Here is an 8,979-nt window from a genome sequence, read left to right on the forward strand (position 1 = left end):
CTGGGGGTCATTGTAAGCAACTGTGGGCTGCATATCATGTTTCACCAGCATGCATACCCCGGAAAAGTTCATTGTACCAGCATAAAAGATGTCATAACCAGCATAATGGCCTTGCTGGCCAGCCAAGATGGTTGTGTTCTTGTAAAGAAATTACATGAGGGTGCATTCTATGTACATAGTGCCAAAAAAGTCTCCACTTATTGACATTGCAAAGACCTTGAACGTTGTATGAAATGCAAGTAATTGAAGTAGACATAGAAGGTATATACAGCCGAGCCAAAAAGCATAGTGAAGGTGTAGGTTGTCAGGCCTCAGCCATGACATCGACATCCACTTGGCCTCCTGGATCAGTAGCTCTATAATCCTCATCATTATCACATACAGGGATGCCCCTCTTGAGCACATCAACCCAGAGTTGAGAAGTGAGGCTATCAGCAGGGGTAGAGGCCTGACCAGGGGTGGAAGTGGAGGCATCCCAATGGAGAGATTGTAACGGTCGTGGCTTGAGCGCAAATACCTTTTTGGGTTGCTGCCAAGCACCCTGAGGAGTGGCATGAGATTCTGAAATTTTGCCCTTTCCCTTATCCTTTTGCTTAGCTGGAACCTGAACCACATTTTCTTTGGGTGGGGCAGATTTAGATGCCATATCCTCCGACTTACTAGGCATAGCCTTAGGCCCCGGACCATAAATTGAAGGGGAAATATTTTCTGGAGCAATAGCTGTAGATGGGAGCTGATGCAGGACTGCAGGACACTGTGAAGCTAGGTGGCCAAACTTATGACATGTGAAGCAAGCACCTGCAAATACTCCCCATTTCAAGTCAAAATATTTTTCGCCCAAGGGGACGTCCTCCACCTCTACCGCAATAGAGGGAGGGGTGGGGTGATCTGTATCCCAAAGAACACAAAATCGATTTCGATTACCCGAAGGATGGGGTGGGCATACAACTTGCCCCAAAGTAGCTGCCAGGCTTGGTAACTCAGCCCTCATATAGTCCGGAAAATCCACGACCTCAACCCATACACGACGGCAGTGATGTCGAATGAGACCATGATAATCCTTATTTGGCGACCATGGCATGACATGGACCATTTGTCTGCCATAGAATAGAGGGGACATCTCCAATATCTGTTGACAATATGAGGCATCCAAAAAGTGCACTTCATAAAAACCTCGAGAAGCAAAATATACTCCTTCAACAAAGCAACCTCCCAACAAAGCCTGAACCCACTGAGCTACATCATTTGCTGAAGGTAGCTTTCCTGGAAAGAAAATGATGACTGCTTGCTGAGAAAACTTTCGGAGAGGAGTGACCAAAGAGGGCAGCTTCAGCTTGTATTTAAGTGCCGGAGGAGGTTTGGCCCACTCCTTCCGGCTGTGCTGAAATTCATCCTTGAGCATGTCGAAAACATAGTGAGCATCTATAGAGGCTGAAGTAGAGAAATCAACTTGCTGTCTTTTGGAGTCCCGGGACAGGTCCTTCCGGGAATAGCTTTTGAGATGTTCTTCCATGAACTAGAGCTGTACGGGCAGAGAGAACTAGAGCTGTGCAACAGGGTTTGAACAAAGCAAACAGCATGGGAGAGATAGGGAAAACAGTACGGACAATAAAGACTGTACGGATAGTATAGAAAGAAAGGAGCGTACGGACTGTACGGATTGCTGACGGGACAGACAGGGCTGTACAGGGCAGAACGAGTATGGCAGAGATGTTGACGGAGGGCAGGGGGCTAGACTGTACGGAGAGGCAGGAATGTACGGACGCATGGAGGGGCTTCAGAAGGGATCAGCAAAGGCGATGCACACACACACGAGTGGAGCGGGATTGTACGAGATTGCGCAAGAAGGAGCGGGCTTGATCGTACGGACGTACGGCACCTGTACAGCGACCGTACAGGTGTACGGACAGATGGGGGAACGGTACGGAACCTTCTCTGTCTTGCGACCTGCTCTCTCACACTCTCTCGACCCTCACACCCAGTGCGCTCACTCTCTCTCTCTCTCTCACACACACACACACACACACACTTTTTTTTTTGTGAAACTATGAACATCATATTATGAAACCTCTCCCTCTCTCTCTCATACACACTTTGAAAACTATGATTATATTACGGAGAAGCTTACCCGAAAAAGGGCAGCACAATTACATCATGAGAAAATCTCACTATATGATAAGTACACCTCATAGTCAATATAGTGCGATTGCAAGCAATCAAACAAGGATTGCTGCAAAGAGTGCCGGAAAAAAGAGAACTTGGAGAAAGTTGGATCACCAAAGACTTTATGATTACAATCCTTCCGTAGAGTCCATAGTGCTCAGTAGCGAACCCAAAGAAAAAACAGATCAAACTCCTGTCAAGGTGGGTGTATCCCAAAAAGCTAGAAGAACTTCCCAAAAGTAGCGTGAGGAAAACGAGCTCGCAAACGCTGCCCTAGGAAGTTTAAAAAATCACTGGAATGAGGACAATGCTAGAAGATGTGAGATACAATTTCCCGTGAGGCCAAACAGCGACGGCAAGCAGCTGGAGTAATATGCCGATGAGCCAAAAGCGACAGGCTCCCTAGTGAGTTGATGCACAGGTCAGGCTTGAAGATCTTCTCTTTATGTTCCCTAGACTAGAGAAACATCCCACGGGTACGGCACTGGCACTTGTCCGACACGGCCACAGCTAGAGACCACAGCAGACCACATGGCACAGGGCCACAGCTAGAGACCACAGCATCCCACGGGTGTGGCACATGGCCGCAACTAGAAACCACAGCAGACCACATGGCACACACCCCAATTGCCACCAACACTTTATCACAGGTTTTATGCCACCACAGCTTCGTACACTACTAGGCTCTCGCTTGGGCCTGACCCCTCTACCAACTTCCAGAGGATCATGGCAACACCACTGCTTCCATCCTCTCAGACAGACATTTAATGTATTAGTGTCTCTATGGCTATGTTGATGCCTGCTTAGAGGCTCCACCCCTTCAGCTCATGGTATTTGGCTGTTTTCAATCTCATAGATCCTTCGGTCTCTCTCTCTCTCTCTCTCTCTCTATATATATATATATATATCAGTGGCTTTTATGGACTGTACATTCTCTCTCTCTCTCTCTCTCCCCATAGATCCTAAAGGGTCTCACATGGACTTTAATACAATCATATCATATCACCTCTCTCTCTACACACTTTTTTTTGTGAAGAAATCTTTTATTGCTGTAAAATAATTACATTCATAGTTACTTCGAAACTGAAGTAACTATTACTCAACTAAAGATCTCAGTATAAGCTGTATACACATCCCGATCAATCAAACGAGTCTGAACACAATCATAGAATGATTGCTGCAGAGATCGTTTGAAAAAAATAAAGGATGAAAAAAGGGGATCACCAAAGACTCTATGATTTCTGTCCATCCATAAAGTCCATAGTGCCCAGTAACGTACCCATATAAAAAATAAATCAAAACCCTGTCTCGGTGGATGAAAACCAAACAACCAGAAAAGCCTGCCAAAAGTAACAGTAGGAAATCTTGCTCGAAGCCTCTGTCGGATGAGAGCGATGAAGGTACAAGTATGTGGACAGAACCAAAAAATGTGTAGCATAGATTCAGTGGGGTGTAAGCATCTGTGACAAACAGCCGGAGCAATATGTCTGTGTACAAGTAGCTGGCCAGATGGAAAAATGCCAAGCAAGACTCGCCAAAGAAAAAGCTGTTGTCGAAGAGGGACATTGTAATGCCAAAGGAGACGCAGCCTTTTTCTCCACCACTTTAGTGGGCAATCCATATGCCAAACAGTATTTGCTCTGTCAGAAATCCAAGGCGGAAGTAATAGCACTTTATACAGTGATGGCACTGTGATATGTGAGAACTTCAAGGGACGGGCTGAAGAGTAAGAAGAGCGTAAAATCCAATCCTCAAGCCTATTTTGAAGTTCCATGTGAGGTACCGGCAAAAACAGTTGAAGCATTGCTGAAATCCGATGCCAGAGAGGATGATAATGAGCTCCCAAACCGTATTTGCTGGCAGCCATAGAAAAGGATAAAAGTGTGCCATCATCCTGAAGTACATCTGCCACAGATGTGATGCCTTTAAAGGAGAGAAAGTAAGAACGTCTTGGTTCTTGAATGGCCAAAGAAGGGTGGAATACTTTAGACCAATAAATATTCTCAGCCCTCAAAGAGTTTCCCGACAAAGAGTCTCGGCCATGCCATTCCAAGTGGGATAAGATATGTTTCCAATCAAGAAGCAGGCGAGAAACAAAAGGGCACAGCCTCTGATCTTGCCTTGGATAGAGCCAAATATGAAATCCCACTGACCAATGCCCAAATGCAGAAGTATGAATATGTAATAAGAGAGAGCGGATCATTAAAGCCCACGGCTGATCTCCTTGCATAAACTGCAACATCATTTTTCCTCTATGAGCAAGTAAATGCATGTGAATATTGAGAATGTTCAGACCCCCATGCATCTTTGGAGAACAGAGACGATGCATAGAGAGTAATCTGAGACTTTTCTTCCCATTTTTGGCACACCAAAAAATTTCCATGATAGCTGACACAAAGGAGTTCAGCTCTGCCTTAGTGAACATAATGAGAGGCAGATAAAACTGTATGTATGCTATCAAAATGGATTGTGCGATTCGCAAATGAACATGTAGTGGCCAAGTTGCAAGCTTCCAATATTCAAGTTTTGCCCTCAACTTTGTCAACACCCAATCAGTTTGTTGGGAACGCGTGAGTTCCCAACCTAGAGGATAGCCGAGATGTCGAATAAATTGAGAAGCGGGGACAATTTCCCCAGGCCACAGAAGACTGTCCCATTCCTGTTCATGCAACGGCAACAACTTTGATTTCTGAAAATTGGCCCGAAGACCAGCAGCCAATCCATATGTAGAAAGAGCCTGCATAATCATGGACAGATCACTCCGAGTATTTTTTGGAGTAAAGAATGAATCATCAGCATATGCTTGAGCGATCATGCTGCGACTGCCAGTAATCTCCAAACCATGCAACTGGTCAGTGTCCAAAAGGTGGTCTAGATATTGAAGCATTGTATGAGTGGCTATTGCAAAAAGTAAAGCACTTAGGGGACATCCTTGCCTAACAGAACAGCCAAGAGTCCAGGATGTAGAAATATCCCCTGAAAGTATGCAGGCAGCTTTACTATCTCGATATAGCCAAGTGATAACTTGCTGCATTTTTGTGCCAAATCCCAATGCGTGCATAGTCGATGAAATAAAATCCCATTTAACCGTATCAAAGGCTTTGGCAATATCAACTTGCAATAATAAAACATCTTGCTGCGTGTATTTGGCATATTCAATTCCAACATAGGCATTAGCAATGTTATCTGTGATATGCCTACGCGGGACAAAGCCATATTGGGCAGAATGCAACCCATCATGTAAAAACCCCTTTAACCGATCAGCAATCATTTTTGTAGTGACTTTGTAAATGACTGGCATAAGGGTGATAGGTCTCCAGTCTGCCAAAGATTCACAGATTTGTTTTTTTGGAAGGAGTTTAACAATACCTCTCTTCCATGCGTCTGGCATTTTCTGATTTTGCCATGCAGAATTCACCATATGCAGCAATGTATGCTTCAAAAGAGGCCAGTATTCTAGAAAAAACTCAACCGTAAGACCATCCCATCCTAGAGATTTCCATCTGCCGCAAGATTTGATTGCATCTGACAATTCCCTCTCAGTAAAAGGTTCCTCCAATTCCAAAGCTTGAGTAGTGGAAATAATAGGAGAAACATGCTATAACAGCAAATTTCGTGCAACCAAAGCTTGCTATGAGGGAGGAACTGCAGAACCAAATTGTTGAGAGAAATGTTGCACACAAACAGAAGCAAGCTGTGACCGCGAGGTGGTCCATGATCCATCAGGCATAAGCACCCTGCAAATTTCTGTTTTTAATCTCCTCTGATGCAAGCTTTTGAAAAATTCTTTGGAAGAGCAGCCTTTATCTGTAAAGGCTCTTTGTCTGGCTCTAGTCTCCCATTTGGCCAGTTTTCTATGATCATTGAGTTGAAGACAATGTCTGGCCTGGCATAGTGTTGTTTGCTCATGCAGGGACAACGAACGAAGATGGCTGAGTTCAGTGAGATCCTGACAAGTAAGTTTGGCCTGAGCAATAGTTTCCCTCAGAGTCTTCATGTAAGACTTGCCGTAACTTCTTATCACAACTTGCATTTTGAAAACAAAAGAATCCCAGGCATCATCAATATGAACATGGCTGCGAGAAGACAGAGAGTGAGATGCTTCAGTAACCATGGCCTTGAACACAGCATGTTGCAAGTAGCTATTGTTCACGATCAGATGGCGCCTTTGTGGCAATCTATCATCTGGCATATCATGAAAGGATAATCGCAACCATAGAGGTGCATGATCTGAATGCACAAAGGCATAGTCAATTCACATTTTGCATGTAAAATCCCCATTTTGTTGCGGAGCTACACTATACCATCGATCTAGACGTGCCTGATAAGAAGAAAGAGCATTATGTTGGAATGTGTATCCAGGTGACAAAGGCTGCAATTCCTTCCAAAGGTCCACCAAGTCCAGATGCATCAGTAATTGAGACCATGCATGCCTTTCAGGGGTTAACATATGAGTATGTCTGGAGGTATTGTCTCCCTGTTGAGGAGCATTATTAAAATCCCCACATATAAAGGCATGATATCTCCATGGATATTGTTGCATGGCATCCCAAATTTCTGTTCTTTCTCTAGAGGATTGAGGTGCATAAACAGAGGCAAATTCAAACACCTCTCCTCGAATAATGCATTGAAGAACAAGCCATCTGCCTTTGTGGTCATTTAAAGCAATAACTCGTTGGAGCTCATGTTTGATCAAAATGACCACCCCTGAGAAAGAGTGCTCTCCAGCATAGAAAATGTCATAGCCACAGTAGTGTCCTATCTTTCCTGCATAGACATGTTGGTTATGTTCTTGTAAACCAGTCCCAAAAAAAGCCCACAGGAAGCCCACAGAGAAGAGCAAAAGAGTATATTTGTAAGGAGAAAGAAGGGAAAGAGGGATGTAGAGGCCAAGATAGGATAGAAAACAGTTTTGTAGAGGAAAAAGAGAAAAAAACCCCAAATGAAATATATTTCAGAGGAAAATAGAAGATTTTGGCGATGGGAAAGGTGCAGCAGACCCAGAGACTGAAGAGGAGAGAAATGGGAGCGAAGGCCTTCAAGATCAGGGCGTGGCTGTAGTCCGGATGCAAAACCCTGCGCAGAAAACAGACCAGGAACCAGAGATGATGTAGGAGCAGCAGGCTGCAGCAGGCGAAAATGGCCGTACAGCTGTACGGAAGCTGTACAGAGGTCTGACAGGCTGTATGGCGGCTTATGTCTGCTCCAAAAGATCGAGTTCAGGGCATTGATGCAGCGCAACAGGGTGCTGATGCTCACGGGCTGGTTACGGGATGCTTTCGAGCTGATCTGCAAGGGCTCTCTCTCTCTCTCTCTCACACTCGCACCTCGCACACCCCTCTCTCTCTACACACACACACACACACACACACACATTTTTTTTTTGGTGAGAACTTTGAGTACTTTATATTACAAGGGAGCTAACCCAGAAAAGCGGGTAAGCTGAAAATGTACATCAGGAGAAAATTTCCATGTAAGACCAATATACATCATGATCTATGCTAAACTTATCCACTAAGACTAGCTGCTTGACAGTCTTTCAATCCAGTCGTATGCAAATACTTGTCATGTTGTCATTATATTAAACAAAATATAAACGAAAGAACAAATTCCGCAAAACTTCAAGACTTTGACCTTCCAGAAACCAAGTCATCCAACCATTCGCCCTCGTATATGTGGACTCGAGCCAAGTTGAATCTTCCTAATTCGGGCCGGGAAGAACATGAGACACGCTCACTACTGCTTTAAAAAACTACTCTCCCCCTTCCACTTTTTTTCCCTTCTGACCAACTGCCTTGATAGGTACTCCCAGAATCATAAACTTGATATCCTTCTCCATGCTTGTGGTCTTGAACCCAACGTCCTTCATACTTGGTAGTGCCATTTGTCCCAAATGTCAATTTCCCCTGAACAAATTTTAGACAACAGTGGAAAATAAACAATGGGATGGGCGAAACAATAGTGAGATTTTCATCGACAGCATGAAGATGAATAGCTCAATTTATCTCAGGGAAGAGTAAGTACTTGCCCATGGCGTAAACCATGCTTCCAGGAACCCTCGTATGTACAACTATCGTCTTCGCCTGTGTACAGCAAACCATCCCCGTGAGGAAGGCCCTGATAGACCTGCATAGCTATTAACCTGTATCAGCTCCATAGGGAGAAAGGATGCAAGAGGCACTTGCAATTTCGGTCCTTGCGACGGAAATACTACGGACCTGGCCACTGTAAGAAGCTCCTTTTGCCCACCGATACGTGCCACTTCCATGAAGGCAATTGTAGCTGAAGCTGCCAGAGTAAGACCAGCAATCGCCTCTGGTTAGAGTACCTTGCCCGTGTAAAAGCCCACCTTTGAAGCTTCCGTTATAGGTCAATCCACCGAAAAGCTGTGCAGAGCCCTCCCCGTTGGGCATACCATCGGGGGAAGTCTGGCCGTGGTAAGAGCGGAGCAACCATGCGTGTGTGATGCCGGGGGAGACTGGGAATTTGAGACACTCGATGTAAGTTCGAAAGAGCTGGGAAGAGGCAGCGAAACTGAGATTCTCGGCAGTGCGGAGGTTGATACCTCGCCATGAGGGAGGCGTTTCTGCCATTGCCATGGAGCGTTCTTACTCCACTCCCTTTTGTTTATACACACAAAGCACATCAACGACCTTTCCACAAATTTGAAAAACCGTTGGGTTTCCAAGGACATGGACATCTCACATTGGCCTATACCATTCCCACTCCTCTCTAAGGAGGAATAGTACTAACCCCGTGCTTTGCACACACAAAGATGCATGACCATCCTCAACCACTCCCCATCTGAAGATACAT

General features: G+C 44.9%; 1 pseudogene; it reads right to left on the reverse strand.

Moving 5' to 3' along the window:
• Positions 1 to 8,762, reverse strand: part of LOC147906151 (uncharacterized) — a 111,211-nt pseudogene extending 102,449 nt beyond the window's left edge.
• Positions 8,763 to 8,979: the final 217 nt, after the last annotated feature.

Source organism: Dipteris shenzhenensis, chromosome 1 (assembly GCF_047967505.1).
Source record: "Dipteris shenzhenensis isolate YYH24624 ecotype China chromosome 1, Dip_SZ_1.0, whole genome shotgun sequence".
NCBI classification, from domain to species: Eukaryota; Viridiplantae; Streptophyta; class Polypodiopsida; order Gleicheniales; family Dipteridaceae; genus Dipteris; species Dipteris shenzhenensis.